Genomic DNA, 16,241 nt, shown 5'->3' on the forward strand with positions numbered 1-16,241 from the left:
TCTACCTAATTCCCCATTTTCTCTTTCATAGCAAAGCTCCTCTAAAGAGCGGTCTACACCCATTGCCTCGACTTCCTCGCCCTCCGTCTCTCAAACCCACTCTAGCAGGGTTAGTCCCTACCACTCCTTTCTGTCAAAGACATCAAATTTAAAAGTCAGTGATGTGTTTTCATCTTATTTGACCCATCAGCAGCATTGGCACAACCAATTACTCTCTGCTTCTCAAAACATTCTCTTTTCTCTTCTTCTTTTCTTCATCTTCTGGCCTCTAAACGTTAGAGTGCCCCAGGTCTCAATCCTCAGATTTCTTCTCTTCCCTACCCATGTTCCCAGATTCTCTATGCTGATGACACACGGATTTCTATCTCTAGTCTGGACCTCTCTCCTGAAGTTCAGATTCCCATGTCTAATTGCCTGTTCAACTTTTCCACTTAGATGTCTGATGGCATCAGAAAGTTACTATATCCAAACCCAAACACTGGAGCTTTCCCCACATACCTGCTCCTCCTCATATCAGTGAGTAGAATCGCCATCATCACCTGATCAGACCAAAATCCATAATTTCCTTTGACTCCTCTTTCTCTCATATCCCACAATTGAATTAGTAAGTCCTGTCTAATTTATTTTGAATATATATATCTAGATTTCATTTACAGTTATCATTGTAGTCCAAATTACCATCACCTCTCTTTTAGTCTATTTCTATTCCTCTACTTGGTCTCTGGGCTTCCACTCTTGTACTTCCATCCACTGTACACACAGGATGCTCTTTTAGGAGTCAACGCCAGGTCATGTCCTTTCTCTAAAGAAACCCAGATAAATGTCTTCCATTTCCCCCTAAAATATAATAAGCCTGTTGGATATCCCTCTGGCATCATTTCCTGCTAGTCATCTTCTAGCTCTTCTGCATTAAACACAGTGACCTCTTTGCTGTCCCTGGAGCATGGAAAGTTTAATCTACCCCAGGGCCTTTGCACTTGCTTTTCTTCATACCTAAAAAGATTTCTCCCAATATAGCTACAGAACTCGTCCCACAACTTCCTTTCTATCTCTGCTCAATGTCTTCTCCTCAGGGATGTCTTCCCTGACCCAAACACCCCATCTAAAAATAGCCACACCCCTGTCACTCCTGAGCTCCTTACTTTGCTTTCACAGCTCTCTTCACCTCCATACTCTATAGATAGATAGATAGATAGATAGATAGATAGATAGATAGATAGATAGACAGATAGATAGGAGAGGCTTACTATGTCTCCCTCCTCATCCCAATGTCATCACTAACTTAAAAATTCTGCATCCCACCTTGTAGAACAGCACCTGCTACATAAGAGGTGGCTCAACAATTGTTGAACAAACCACCACTTGAAATTATTCAAATTTCATCAGTTCTCCCAAGTGTCACCAGTGCCGTACTAGCTGAGGTTTAATGGCTAAGGTACACTTCAAAACCTCTGGGTTTTAAATAATAAACCTTAGTTATAATTCTGAGGAATTCTTCCAATGAGTAAAATTCAGTTTCTTCTTAACAGAACTTCCTTCGCTATGTTGGCTCCACCTGGCTTTGGCATTCTCCCTCTAAACACCCCACTCTGATCTCTCTCATTGGCTGCTAACTCTGCCCTGCTATGTCTTACTCAAGGTACCACATTTAAAATTCTGCCTACTATTCTGCCTACATCATCAGATACTGTAACAGGATGCTGGGGAGCAAGAAAATTGAAGACCCCAGAACTGCTTGCTTCTTTCTTTTGTCTTCCTCTCCTCCTCTTGTTGTTTCCAGGATATTTTAATTTTTCCTATTTTATAAAATCAAGGTGATTTATAAAAGAAAGTTTATGGACTTCAATGCTATCATACAAAGTTATCGTCTTGGAAATTATATCCTGCTTAGAAATGTATTACAGATGAAGTCCATGTTCTGGACGAGCAAACACATGTAATTATGCAGGAAAAGTACATCGGAGAAGGTTGACTGTTGCAGGCATGGGAAATAAGTTGACCTCTACTCAAGTTACTGCCATGAATACACAGAAGGAAGGACCTGCATCTGTTTCTCATTGTAAATGTCTGAAGTGTCCAGAGCAGCACCACAAACCCGGGAATGGCCAGCAAACATTCTCAATGAGGGTGCTAAGGCTGACTACAGCCTCCTCTCTGTGGTCACACTGTTAAAACAGTGTCCAGTACTTGACTTACCACCCTAAGTTCATATCATTCTGAATGTGTTTTACAGGATTTAACTCAAATAACCCACTTCTAAATTTGAAAATAAAATGAAAGAATTAACCCCCTACTGGACTTCAAGCTCCTCTAAGGCAAAGATTTTGTCATATTCCCAGCCACTGAGGCACATGATTGCAGCACTGGATGTGGTCTTCGAGGTCAACTAGTCCTAATCCAACCTCCTTGAATGAGTAGGTAATACAACCTATCATGGTTGCATTCGGGTTTTTTTCATCTCTAATTGCTGTCCCATCTCATACTTAAGGATTTCAAACTGAAAATGCTCCGGTTTGCATCTTTGGCAAGTGGACTGAAATGACCACATAGCCTTTGTTATATCCACTTGGGACCAGAAACAAGGTGGCAAGGTCAGCTTGCAGCAGCATCTCTCAACACCCCCCCCTCCCCCCCGGGCCCACCCCTTCCCCAATGCTGATGTGCCCAATTCCACTCACAGCCAGGCAGCTGCTTGAAAAGAAATGAATTTACATGACACTCTTAGGGATCTTCTCAAGCCTGGCTCTTGAGAGAAAAACATGTAGCAGTTCTTATTAAAATGCATAAAGTTATCACATTGACACCCACATACTTACAAGAATGATGAATACAGAAACATCACCATCCATCAGATTCTAAGAACTGGCCTCACCAGGGCAGACCAGGCATCAGTATTCTCTGTCCTTGTCAGGAGGCCAGACAGGGACCTCAGAAGCAGGGTGCTCCATCAAAAAGGGCCCCAGACTCCCAGTCAGGGCACCCAGCTCTGAGACTTTTCCTCACCTGAAAACTGGAGAGGTGAGCAGAGAAAATCACCCAGTGGGGCTCTGCTATGCTGTTAAAAAAAAAATGAACTTGACCCCTCAGCTTCCTTTTCACCATCGCTTAGCTTTCCACACTGACATTCAAAATGGGGCCTTTTAAAACTGTCTTCACACGAAGGTGGTTCGGAGCAACACTTTGGCTGATATCACAGGGCTCCCAGGGCAGCGCTTCACTGCTTCCTCAGCACATGCCAGGGCCCATTTTACAGGGGGGATTTATGATCCTTCTCTCAGTAGAGCGAGTCAAAGTTTTATAATATTCATTAAAAATCAGCACCGCACGTAATAATATGGAATACAGCCTGCACACAGGGGGGCCAAGTTATAGGTGTTCAGGGAAACGTGGCATAATTTCCTGGCCTTGGCGGAGTAAATTTGCAGGCACCAGCATTATACTAACACAACCGTCTTTTATTGCAAATGTTCGTTCAGTCTAAGCCCTAATTACTTTCTGTAAAATCTTAACCACCATCAGGCTTTCTTCTGACAGGACAGCCGCACGATGGCCTTCAAGTGCAGGAGCGACACCCTGGCAGCCTCCAGAGCGAGAGGCAGGAGAGAGACTGGACCCCTGTAGAGCTGGAGGCTGAAGCTGGGGAGACGGGCTTTTCACTGACGCTCGGAAACTTCTTGCTCCCCCTCTAACACCCTGGTGTGGGTGGGGGCTTAGAGGCGCCCTCCACCAGGACCCAAAGATCCCCATCCATATTGGGCCAGGAGCTACTCTTCTTCGCCCCATCCCCACCCCAAAGGGTCAGCTTTGTGGGGGCCCGTGTTGCATCTTTTCTTGTCCCTCCTGGGAAACGCTAGACCACGCAGCAACCCTCGGTCTGGAGGTCTGGCTCCCGTTCTAGAGTGTTGTGTGCCCACAGCTCTGCCCCCTTCGTACGTGCCACACACCAGACCTCACCACACCACACGCCACACGACCCCAGCCCTTGCCTTTCAAGGCCGCCCCCCCCCCCCCCCCCCCCGAGAGCCCCAGGCCGGGCTGGACGGAGCCAGATGGTCAGCTGGGCCCGGAGCAGGGGGCTCTCCGGGCCGCGCGGCCACACAAAGCGGGGAGAGCTGCGGCGGCGGCAGTGTGAGGCGCGCCCCCTCCCGCGAGCCGGCGGAGCGCGCGTGCCCGCCCCCGCCCCCGCCCCGCGCCCCGCGCCCCCCGCCCCGCGCCCCCCGCCCCGCGCCCCGCGCCCCGCGCCCCGCGCCCCGGGCCCTCGGAGCGCCATTCGCGGAGCGGCTTACGCTAGTCGCCAGGCGTACGGCGCCCCAGCGGCCGGGGTGGTGCGCTGCCCGGCTCCCGTAAAGTTATTGTGAATGGGGAGCGGTGACGTCAGCGCCCGAATGTCAACAATGTAGCGATTGAGAGTGTGGGCGTTCCGGGGAGAGCGCGAGCCGCGCGCGGAGCAAACAGCGCCGAGCCGCCGCCGCCTCAGCAGCCGCCGCCGCCGCGACCGTGCACGCTCGGGCTCCGATCGCAGCAGCGCCAGCGCCAGCGTCCGCCGCCGCCCTCGCCGCCCGCCTGCCCACTCCCGCGGCCGCCGGGCTCTCGCGCTCCCCCGACCTGCCCTCGACCCTTCCCCTCCCCCCTCCCGGCATACTCGGGGAGCTGGGAACCAGCTGCCATGTGATGCGCGTCCTCTCCTCCAGCTTTCGGTGACCCCCGAACCGCCCACCGCGCCGGCCGCCGGGAGGGGGCTGCGGGCTGGGAAGACGCAGAGAAGAGGAGGCGGAAAAGGACGCAAAGTTCTCTGGCGAGGTGAGTCCCCGGGCCCGGCCCCGGCGCCGGGCGGGGTGGCTGGTGGCGGGGCAAGTTTGAGGGGGCAGTGGGTGCGCGGGGAGGCGTGGGGAAGCGGCGCAGGAAGGGAACCGCGGTCTCCGGGCGCGCAGCCGCCGGCCGAGCGCCCTGCCGCTTTTATGGCTTTTTCTAGGAACGGGAAGGCGGTGGGAGCCGAGCGGGCGGACGCGCCGCAGCGACCGTGCGCTCCCTCGCCTGGCTGTTTACGGCGGGCGAGGCGGCATTGTATTTTGTTCGCGTCGACGGGTGTTTTGGAACAGTAGGGGGAGGAGGAGCAGAGGGTAATAAGTCAGGCGTGGGGAGGGCGGGCTGGAGGGAGGCGCGCGTCTGCGGGAGCCGGAGCAGCTGTCAGACCCACGGCCCTGCGCCCGGCCCGGCGAGGCCCGGACGCCCCGGCCCCCAGACCGCGATTTCCTCGCGGGGCCGGATGGCCTCCAACCTGCCTGCTGCGTCGGTGCCCGGGACTGCTCCGTGAGCACCGCGGCCGCCTGCGCTTTTGCGCTCAGCTGTCAGTTGCCGCGGGGTATCCGGAACCCCTGAGACTGGCGGGGCATCGAAGCCCAAGTTTAGAGTCCCGAGAAGAGTCAGGTTGGGGCCTCGCAGCGCAGACCTCGGACCGCACGCTGGGTGGAACCCCTCCTAGCCAATGGCCAGGTTATCGGAATGCGTCCCTGGGCAGGCAAACCGAGAGGCTCGTGCCATCAGAGAGGGACATCTTGCAAGATCCTGCATAAAATCAAAGTGCAACACACACACCCTTCTCTCTCCACACACACTTCAGTCTACAAGTCCCAGCAGCGCAGTCTAAGGAAAGGGGCTTATCCAGGGGGACACCTTTCCATCTCCCCGTGTGGAGGCGCCGCGTGGGTCTCACCCGGTGGGTGCTCTGGCGCCGAGCGCCCCTGGAGAGGGCGGCGGGCGGCGCTCATGGACTACCCCGGCTGCCCACGAGAGGGGACTCTAGCGAGCTTCTCGGTGACCTCGGGCTGGCCGAGGATTTGCAGGAACTCGGACCGCGGGAGGAAGCTGGCAGGGCCGGGTGTGTGTCTGTGAAAGCGGCCGCGCTCCCCTGACTTCGTGGGTCGCGGATACGCGGGGTGTCCCCAGCACTCTTTCGTGTGTGGGCGAGTTTGACAACTTGGGGGAAGTTGGAGCCCGGCGCTGTCGGGATGGTGTAGTCTGTGGCCCGAGAAGGCGCTCCTCGCAGCTCGGAGACCCGCGGCCCCTGGGAAACGGGCGGGACGAGGCTACTTCGCCCCCACAGACTCCCCGGGGACCCGCGGATGGCGAGACGCGGCGCTCCTCGGTTTTCACTTTCTGTCTGGTGCGGCCGTCCCTCGCTCTCCGTGTAAATGTAATCTGTTGCGTCTAACTAAAACGGGTAATTGCTTCAGATAAAAATCCTTTCCTGCCTAGTGGGAACCTTGGCGGAGATGACGCCTAGTGAGGTATTTTGCGTTTGTCTGTTTAGAGTAAAATTAGAGATGTTCACTGATAGCGGTTTTCTCCGGTCGCTAAAATGTAACATGTAGGACAGGCATGTCGAGCTGCGAAGGCTCCGGCTGACATGGAAGAGGCTGAGCGGGAAAGGCTGCGGCTCCTTCGGGGGCGAGGGCTGTTCTGGTGAGACAGAAAAAGTCTTGCTTAAAATGTGAGATTGCCCCACCCTGCTTCTCCAGCAGCGCTCCAGTAAGCGGCATTTTTCATTCTTGCAGGTAATAATAAACGGGAGTCAAAATGACATCTTGTTAGAATTAGTCTTTAGTCTGTGAGAGCGATTGCTAAATTACAGTGTTGCCTTCAGACTGCTCCAGTGAAAGGTCTGTCAGCATTTCCATTATAAATTCAGTTTTTAGGAGTTTATAATATCACCACAGAACTTTGAGTGGCTGAGATGTTGTGTGTGGATTTTTTTTTTTTCCCCTTCTAGTGTTCTGGTTTTAAAAATGCATTGGGGGGAAAAATGCATTGATTGCCCACTTCCATCCTATTTGCTATTCCGGAAACTTCAATATCATTCAAACAGGAGTCCCAGAAATGGAAGACACATTCATGGAATAAAGTACTTTTGTTAAAGCATACTTTATTTGTGTAGAGCAGTAATTTCATTCTGGATTTTGGAAGGCTTTTAGGTTTGCCATTTGGTAATCATAAATGTGTTGAGTTAATTCTTCTGGTATCTGTCGACTCTGCAGGTGGATTGAAATGTCAGTTCGTATTGTATATGCCAGGGTTATATTGAGAAACAGTCTCCGCATATATGCGTATGTCTGAACTCATCGCTAAATTGTGAACACTCCTGTTAGTTACTTCTCAGTTCTTTGTGTGTTGCCTGTGAGGATCTGCCATGGAGAAGGAGTAAGGCAGAAAGCAAGGGAGGGAATCTGGACACCTTCCCCTCCCCCACTCACTTTTCAGTATTACTAGTGGCTGGGAGGAAGCCATTTATTCTTTCTATTGAATTATGCCTTTAAGTCAGTGTCTTCAGGCAAGTCCCTCACCTCTGGCTGCTGTGTGAGGGGCTTAATTATTTGCAAACTGCCTTGAAATCCCTGGATGAAAGGCACTGCCTAAGTGCAGAGTATTGTTATTCAGATATGGAATTTAATGATCCATTACAGTTCATCAGGAAAATGCACTTTGCAGTGATGGTAGGAAATGTTTCTACCTGATAGAGGGTAATAATAACTGCTTAAAAGTAGGTTCAGATTACGGATGAGACAATTAACTCTAGCCATGTGCTCTTCAATTTGTTGCAATTCATTTTGTGATCAAAGTGAGTCACAGAGAGCCAGATGGTCAGGTTCATGTTCAGAGCTCTCCTAGACCAGCCCTTCACTTCTGGGCCCGCTGTCTGCACAGCCAAGGGGACTTATTCATTAGTGCTTGTGAATTTGTGATCAAGGCTCCAGTGATGCCAACAAAAGGGCTCAGATCAATCTGTATTGTTGGGAGCAGTTTAATTTTACTTGGATTAACTTGTACTTCGTGTCCCTGGTATGGATCCAGCCTTAACCAGGGAAGAGAGAGCTCCCAGTGGCTCTCCAGCTCAGCTGTGCAGGGGACCACTGCCCTACTTTTTGTACCTCAGATTTCAGGGGCTACGGTGTCTGCCTTGTTGTAAATGCTGGCTGATGCTGAATGAAAGACACAACACTTAGATAACTAAATACCCTTCCTGTTTGGCTGAGGGGGTGGGAAGCAGGACCAGCTTCATGGGCATGTGACCTGCACCATTGCACAGAGCCCCTCCTCCCCCTCATCTGCTCGGGAGGACCTCATGCTGGGTTTAATCTTCTGCTGTTGTCTTCTTGAAATCTTTGATAATTCTTGAGCATGGAGCCCTTCATTTTTATCTTTCACTGGTCCTGGTGAGGGAGGGGGCATAGGGTGGAGTGGCAGGTAACCGATACTCTGTCCCAGCTTCTTTTTGTTGACTGTTGCCAGGCAGGAATGGGTGGGAATACTGGCTTCGTGTTGCTACATTGTCTGATTTTTTTTCCAAGGGAAGCTGGATATCTAGACTTTTATGTGGAATCCCCTGATTTTTTAAAATATTGGATCAAAAATTTTAAAATGCTGGATGAGAACATTTAATGGGCTAATACATCTTATTGTTTAATATTTCTGTATGTAGCCATTTTCTAAAGGCCTGGCACATAGTAGATGGTTTGTAAGTCTCCACCAAGTAAATGATTACAGCTATTGGGGAAATTGAAAGATATAAGAAAAGCAAAACTTGAATCAACCTTGAGTCCCACTCAGGAATTGATAGCTTTCTTTTTAACAGAGAATACGAGTTGAAAGACCAAAAATTAATACCGGGGGTGGCACCATGGGGTCCTCTGCAGGTAAATCATTCACTGCTTTTAAACCATCTGCCCTCTATTTAGTTGTTATGGACCAGATGGGATACCTTGGCTATTTAATGCCTGAGGATCTCCATGAAAATTTGACATTTGAAAACACCCACTAAAATAATAGCCATGATTTATTGAATGCTCACCACGTGCCAGAAACAGTGCCAACAACTTTACCTGCATGCAACTCATTGACTCCTCACAGCAATGCTGTGAAGTAGCCATGGTGCCCGTTCTGCAGAAGAGGAACCTTCTCATTTTATGTTGAAAACAATGTCATCAAAATGGAATGAGTATTTTCTTGACCAGTTCTCAACCTGTGGGTCGCGACCCTTTGGGGGTCCAATGACCCTTTCACAGAGGTCGCCTAAGACCATCGGAAAACACCTATATAATTACATATTGTTTTTGTGATTAATCACTATGCTTTAATTACGTTCAATTTGTAACAATGAAATTGGGGGTCACCACAACATGAGGAACTGTATTAAAGGGTTGCGGCATTAGGAAGGTTGAGAACCACTGGTCTAAGGGATATTTGTCATCCTACATGCACAATCTACCCCTGAGGTGATTAATGACTGGGCGTGGGGTAGAGACCATAGCATACAGAGAACCTAGTCCCTACCCTCATGTACAAGAAACAGAAAATAAAAGATGAACAGATTTGTCAAAATCTGCAGTTTAGACAGCAATCACTACTTCTGCCTCCCTGTGCCTCTCCTTTCTCTGTCTGGCTAGCCAAGAAGCTCCAGTGACACATGACCCTATCAGAGACACCAGCAACTCAGAAGTCAGGGCTGGCTGCAAGAACTGGCATTTCCCCGGAAAAGGAGCTAACTTTGGGCACACCTGGAGCTGTGTTAGGACAAGCAGCACCGAGGCCTGGGGGACGACGACAATTGCTCCTGGATCACCAGTGACAGCGTGTGACCTATTCCTGTCCCAACTTTAAGTTTTACGTAAATATTTACAAATTGTTCAAGGCCCAACTGAAACCTGATGTGAACTAAGCATTTGGTAAACTCAGTAAGATTGCCCAGAATATTACTCATTTTTTGGTTGGGTTTCTGGGGCGACATTTAATAGAAAAGTAGTTCTTTCTTTGTCAATTCAAGGTTTTTCCTTTTACTTTTCCCGTCCTTTCTTGTTAATTTCAAATGTCAGTCTACCTGAAACGGAAACTTAACCTTTCCATCAGCATGCTACTCAGCTTCCCTAACGCTGGAAGTATCCTCAGAATCACCACCATGTCCTTTTCAAGGACCATTTCTTTTCTAAAGAATAAGGGAATTGAACCTTGTCCTACTAGTGGCACTGCTTCAAAATTCAGGCAGGAATTTCGCCTTTGTTTTCCTTGAGCTATTTTTTTCCAAAATAATAAATCTCCCCAATCTGAAAGCATTTCACGTACTCGTTCATTGTAGTCATTGGAATGACAGCCAAAATGTCTCAGTCTTCCCCAGTGACTTCATAATCACCACTTCTCCAGCTATTCCCTGGTTAACTTCTCTTTTGTTCCTGAGCCTGATAATAAATTGTCCTTTGGTTCTGAGATGTGTGCCTTCCTCCCTGACCCTTTTGTGCCTCTCCCGAAGGATGAAGGCTGTAGGACACACTGTGATGCCTCTGAGAGCGGGCGCTTGGTTACAAGCTCCCTCCCATTCTTGTGTCAGTTTTCATTTTCTTCCGAGCACGTAAATCCTGCACGTCCCAGGCCTCCCCTCCTTGTTACTGTCTTCATTCCTTCCTGAGCCTGCAGCTGGCTCCAGGTTAGTCTCGGAAGAAAGCTTTTTGCGTTTCCAAACCCTCCATCGGTTCCAGTCTCGCATCATCCTTCTCTGTCCCCTCACTTTCTGCGGATGCTTCAGGAGTTTCTTCAGGACTCTCTGCGAGTCTAACCCACAGATGGCTTAGCCAGTGATGGCGAACCTACGACACGCGTGTCAGAGGTGACACGCGAACTCATTTTTTTGGTTGGTTTTTCTTTGTTAAATGGCATTTAAATATATAAAATAAATATCAAAAATATAAGTCTTTGTTTTACTATGGTTGCAAATATCAAAAAATTTCTATACAGTGGGGCCTTGACTTACGAGTTTAATTCGTTCTTTGACGGAGTTCGTAACTCAAATTACTCGTATATCAAATCAAAAAGTGAACGAATGAGACACGTGATGCTGGGCTGATGTTGTGGCGTTCACTTTGACGTTCACTGCGCCAACTAGCGGTAGGGTATCTGAAGCTGGCTCGTAACCCGAATTTTAGCTCGCAACTCAAAGCAAAAAATCGGCGGAGAGGCGGCTCATATCTCGAAAAACTCGTTAGTCGGGACAATCGTAAGTCAAGGCCCCACTGTATGTGACACGGCACCAGAGTTAAGTTAGGGTTTTTCAAAATGCTGACACACCGAGCTCAAAAGGTTCACCATCACTGGGTTAGACTCTCACCTTGGAGTTTAGAGAGGAGAGAGCCCAGCTTGCTTATTTCCATTCAGTAAGTAGGAAAGCAAAGAGAAGGAACACACTCAGCAAGGGTCCTTAGTATCCCAGTATCCACAAATTGTTGGCTGTTTTTGTTTCCTTCCCATCCTGTATTCTCTTAAGCAGCGGAAGTTAATGGGTACCACCAAATGGGCCCCGTGTCCAGAAATTCCATTCTTTAGAGCAGTGGTTCTCAACCTCCCTAATGTCGTGACCCTTTAATACAGTTCCTCATGTTGTGGTGACCCCAACCATAAAATTATTTTTGTTGCTACTTCATAACTGTAATTTTGCTACTGTTATGAATCGTAATGTAAATATCTGATATGCAGGATGTATTTTCATTGTTACAAATTGAACATAATTAAAGCATAGTGATTAATCACAAAAACAATATGTAATTATATATTCAATATGTGTTTTCCGATGGTCTTAGGCGACCCCTGTGAAAGGGTCGTTCGACCCCCAGAGGGGTCGCGACCCACAGGTTGAGAACCGCTGCTTTAGAGGCAGATGCCTCATTCATTCACTAAACAAACATACACTGAATATCTCTTATGTGGCAGGCGTGGTGTTAGCCGGTCGTGGGCTGGTGGGGAGCAAACCCAGTCCTGGTCCCTGCCCTCAGGAAGCATACCATCTAGTAGGAGGGATGACGTTAACCAGAGAGCACCAGGTAACTCATTGCATGTTCCCTGAAGGAAAGGTTTCCATGCAGCAGAGGGTGTAAGGGAAGCATGTGAACTGGTTGGGAGGTTGAGGCAGCACTCCGTGAAGAATTGTAGAGTGAGTTGCCATCAGGGCCCATCTAAAACTTAGGGCTTCCTCTTTCTCCATAGCCTCCTAATCCTATTAATTCCCTACTGTCTTTGGCCCTTTGGAGTATTGCATAAACCATGATATAACCCTTTGGGCCAGTTTGGCAAAAAATGGTTCTTGTATACAGAGTCCAGAATTGATTTATTTACCTGTGTCTTTAGAGCCTGATAGAAACAGAATTGTTAATTGCCGAGAATACTGTTCATTTTCATACTTGGAAAAACATGCTGGTTAGCCCTCTGATTGTGAACATATTTAGGGTCGTTTTGACAATGTTGGAATGACTAGAGGCTACGCAGACATTCCCTCCCAGTTGGCTGGTATGTTAGGACCCAGGCAAGGATCTTCTGTGAAGTGTGAGTCCAGCTTCCTCTGGAGACCCCAGGGCACGAGAGTCTCCAGGCTCGGCAGACCAAGAATGATTTTTTAGGCTATTTTTAGCACAATTTAGGAGTGTTGGCAGTGTCTATTTAAAACAAATTGACTACTGTATGTTATAACTAAAACGCCTCCATTTTCTTTTTCTTTGATGATAGCTAACCTTGGGAGCTTCCTGTGTCTTCCTCAGATTAACTTATTCCGTCCTGGAAACAATCCAGAGCTAGGTGTGATCATTAGAAGCCCAGGGACAGATGTCGCCCAGCTAATGAGTGGTGGAGCTGGGATTGGAAACGAGGTGTGTGACGCTGCAGCCTGCTCTGTAACCACCAGCCCTGTCCGCCCCCTCTTTCCTCTTCTTCTCTGGAGGTTGAAGGCTCTCCAGCAGTTCTCAGAAGTGGAAATATAGGCCAGTTCACCAAAACATTGGCTGTTTTGTTGATGTCTCTCTGAAAGATAAAATAATGTCTCAGTGACCCAGAGTGAATGCATCTCCTATCTTTCACACGTCTCACTTTCTAAAATGGCATTCATCAGGTCTGAGTGTCCATTTGGGGATCAGAAAGTGGAAGTGATGACATGTAAAGACAAAAGAAGAACTAAGTAGAACATGAGTCCCTGGCTCTGTTCCCGAGGTTTTCCTGTAGTTCAGACTCCTTTCCCCTTGTTACGTGAAACATTTGTTTTTTGGTTTTTTTTCTGATGAGGTAGAAAAGGTGAAAGAAACCATTCCTATAATAGGTTGATTATTCTACTGCGGAGGAAGAATTTCATTCAGACTCAATTCCATTAGAGCTCCTAATTAGAAATATCAGCCACTAGTAACAGATAAAAGCAGGTAACCTTTGCTCTCATTCTAGTCAATTTCAGGAAGAGATTATCTTGCCAGATGAGCATGTTGCAACTCTCAACCAGAGATTTGAATGGTTTTAGAGGACTCAGCTTTGGCAGTGACCTCAGTTATCTCGAGGTAGCGGGGTCACTGTTTGGAATGCTGACTGAGCTCTGTCCTGGGCAGACACCCTCGTCTTTACTCAGGAGGCATTTTTCTTGGGAGCTGCTGGAACATCAAGTGTCCATTTGTAGCTCAATTTAGGAAAAGATCAAGTGCATGAATGTACTGTGCTTATTTTTCAGTATTTAGTTCAACTCTTGGAGATGGCTAAGTGGAGGGATTCTTAGAGTGTCACTGTTGCAAGTTTTAAGTGATTAAAAAAATCAAGCAGATGAGTGCATAAAGATATCAATGCAAACAATGATGAGCTTAAATTAAAGCTGCTGATTTAGTATGAGCATTACTTGCATTGATTTGTGGAATGTCTACATGGGTTCAAGATTCCATATTATGCAAATGAATGAGTCCTGAAGAGTCAAACTGTGAAAAAAAATTAAATGAACTCTAAAGGATATTATTACCCATTCAGCCAGAGGAAAGTGTGTGAACAAACTTAGATTTAACTCCTAGTTTTCATTTGTCTTCTTGGGAAGATCCGCATCAGGGGTGATATCTTTGCTGCAGTTGAAGAAGCCAGGCAAGGAAGGTTTGCTCTCAGTTCTCCCAGTGGCTTCTTTCTGTCCTTACTTCTTCGCTCTGCTCTTTGCTTCCTTTTGACCACCCAGTGCCCTTAACTGTGCCCCCCTTCCCTTTCAAAACCTATCTCAGGAAAGGATTTTTATGAAAAAAGTTTTACTAGGGTATAAATAATGGAGCATATTTAGTGAATTACTTCTTTGTGAAAAATCAGCATATTAATAGGAGACAAAGCCAAAGGCATAAAACCCTAAAAATGGGAAATAGTAGAATTCCACACACTGGTAGCCTGGTGATGGGAGAATGTTTCTGAATGAAGAGAGGGCTGTTTATAAACCCAACCTTGGACAGAGAATATAGGCAAGCAGATTAGAGGATATAAACCACTGTAATATTAAAGGTATAAAGGGCAGATGCTTTTTAATGTAATGATATGTTTGTTTGTCAGTGAGCATCACTTTCCCCTTGCCAGACACTGATCTACTCACATAAACCTGTATAGCAAGATTGTGTGTTATTTGACATTTAAACGGAGCTTCAGGGGAAGTCACTGGGTCTATAATTAGGAATTTCTGTCTGTTAGTCAGTAGCAGTGAACCTGAAATACTCTATTATCTTTAAATGTTGAATTTTAAAAGGGGGGGGGGGGAGCAGTGGCTCTCACTTATCTTCATCCCCAACCCACAGTTTTATTGATAAAAACTGAGTTGACAAATTAATTTCAAAATTGGCATGCCCCCTCCAGTGGATGTTGGTGACATCTGGACATTTGCAGAGGTTGATTAATAAAACCATGCTTATTTTAGGTAGAAGTGTTGCCTGCTAAATAATACCCAGTTGTGGGGAGTCTGAACTGCCTTTCATACTACCCTTCGCCCACCTCAAATGTCTCCAGCAACCTTGCCATGTTGAGTTGATGGCGCCATCTAGTGCTAGTCTCTGGAACTGTCCTAATGGACTCCCTAGCCTAGCTCATGCTTCCTCTGCTGTAGGTCAGATCACTGAGCTTCTAGCCTGATAAGAGTCTCCCCTCTCCGGTCTGTGGGAGTGCATTGTCTAGTGGGGGACTTCTCTCTATTCCTACTTTACCTCCTCTTCGTAGTTTAATTATTTCCCCCTGCCTTCCTTCCTGCCTGACCCTGTTTCTTTCTGTTCCTCTCTGGCATCCCCTCTTTGTAGCCCATTTTCCTTCCTTTCTTCTCTTCTAACCTGTTTAAAAATTTTTATCTTTAGCCCTAGCTGGTTTGGCTCAGTGGATAGAGGATTCGCCTGAGGACTGAAGGGCCCCGGGTTTGATTCTGGTCAAGGGCACATGCCTGGGTTGTGGGCTCAATCCCCAGTGTGGGGCGTGCAGGAGGCAGCCGATCAATGATTCTCTCTCTCTTCCTCTCTGAAATCAGTAAAAAGATACATATCTTAAAAAATGTTATCTTTATTGTTGAAAGCATTACAAATGTCCCTTTTTTTCCCATTGACCCCCTTCACCTCACACCGCCCTCCCCCCAGGCCTTCACTGCACTATTGTCTATGTCCGTGGCTTATGCATATAAGTTCTTTGGTTAATCTTCCCTCCCCCCCCCCCCCCCCCCCCCACACACACACTCCCATCCCTCTCTGAGATTTCTTATCAGTTCCATGCTTCTATGTCTCTGGATCTATTTTGTTCATCAGCTTTCTTTTAACTTTTAAAAATACATGTTTTTATTGATTTTAGAGAGAGAGCAAGAGAGAGGAACATTGCTGAGGAACATCGATCAGTTGCCTCTTGCACGCCCTCTTCATTTTTACTTCTCTTACTTTTGATCCATTTGGGGGGGGGGGATCACAACTGATAAATATAAAGATTGTCCTAATGATAGGCCAAAGCCGGGGACGCCATGCATTTTAAAGTGAAATTAACCGTGAAGCCCTGTTAAAGAACCAGAGTGAAGCTAAAGACCTAGTCCACAGTCTCACTCAGAAGTCCGTCCCCTCATCTTCCTCTAGTTCAGTGGTTCTCAACCTTCCTAATGCGGCGACCCTTTAATACAGTTCCTCATGTTGTGGTGACCCCCAACCATAAAATTATTTTCGTTGCTACTTCATAACTGTAATTTTGCAACTGTTATGAATCGTAATGTAAATATCTGATATGCAGGATATATTTTCATTGTTACAAATTGAACATAATTAAAGCATAGTGATTAATCACAAAAACAATATGTAATTATATATGTGTTTTCCGATGGTCTTAGGCGACCCCTGTGAAAGGGTCGTTCGACCCCCAAAGGGGTCGCGACCCACAGGTTGAGAACCGCTGCTCTAGTTAGACATCTTCTCAAACAGGCTATC

General features: G+C 47.4%; 1 protein-coding gene across 2 annotated transcripts in view; it reads left to right on the plus strand.

Annotated features, from left to right (window-relative positions):
• Positions 1-4,623: 4,623 nt before the first annotated feature.
• BACH2 (BTB domain and CNC homolog 2) overlaps positions 4,624-16,241 on the plus strand; it is a 336,731-nt gene continuing 325,113 nt past the window's right edge. For both annotated transcript variants that reach the window (XM_070418072.1, XM_070418073.1), the window contains exon 1: positions 4,624-4,800. The gene's annotated coding sequence lies outside the window, so the exon portion shown is untranslated. The remainder of the gene's footprint in view (positions 4,801-16,241) is intronic.

The sequence above is a fragment of the Myotis yumanensis genome, unplaced genomic scaffold, assembly GCF_028538775.1.
Source record: "Myotis yumanensis isolate MYYU_CA2020_CCGP unplaced genomic scaffold, mMyoYum1.0.hap1 SCAF_6, whole genome shotgun sequence".
Taxonomy (NCBI): domain Eukaryota; kingdom Metazoa; phylum Chordata; class Mammalia; order Chiroptera; family Vespertilionidae; genus Myotis; species Myotis yumanensis.